We start from the raw sequence: 650 nt of genomic DNA on the forward strand, positions 1-650 counted from the left end.
ATGTTTAGGATAATATATTACCCACACTCTAACATCTATCTTACTACATCTTTGTATTTAAAAGTGAATCGGTTATAACAATTAGGACACCATAAAGGTCCCTATAATGACTATAATTTTAAAGCATGTGTTATGTCTTTTATCTTTTCTGTATTATCAGTTACTTGAACTAGTGAAGCTCTACTGTGGTCAGATTAGTATGTTAAGAAAATCCTGTTGAAATACCTCACCACTGCATTAATGATTACCATGAATGGATGCTTAATATTTAAGATAGTGATTAATGAAGTTTTCTGAGTCATATATAAAAATAAATCTAGGTATAGAATCAAATAGCTGTGTTATGGTTTGAATCATAATTGCCATAAAAGCACATGCAGAAGACATTGCGATCAACTGTTGGCATTGGTACAAGTGAGGAAAACTTAGGATATGGGCCTGGATGAAAGAAGTAGATCACTGGGTTATGCCTTTGAAGAGGAGCTTTTGATTCCAGTTTGTTCTCAGTCTGCTTGCATCTATTGTACCCGTAACACCATGATGTTCTTCCTTGATACAGGCTGTCAGCACTATGTCCAAAGAATCATACACTAAGACCTCTGAGACTGTGAGCCTAAATATATCATTCCTTCTTTTTTTTTTTTTTTTTG

The sequence above is a fragment of the Mus caroli genome, chromosome 2, assembly GCF_900094665.2.
Source record: "Mus caroli chromosome 2, CAROLI_EIJ_v1.1, whole genome shotgun sequence".
NCBI lineage: Eukaryota > Metazoa > Chordata > Mammalia > Rodentia > Muridae > Mus > Mus caroli.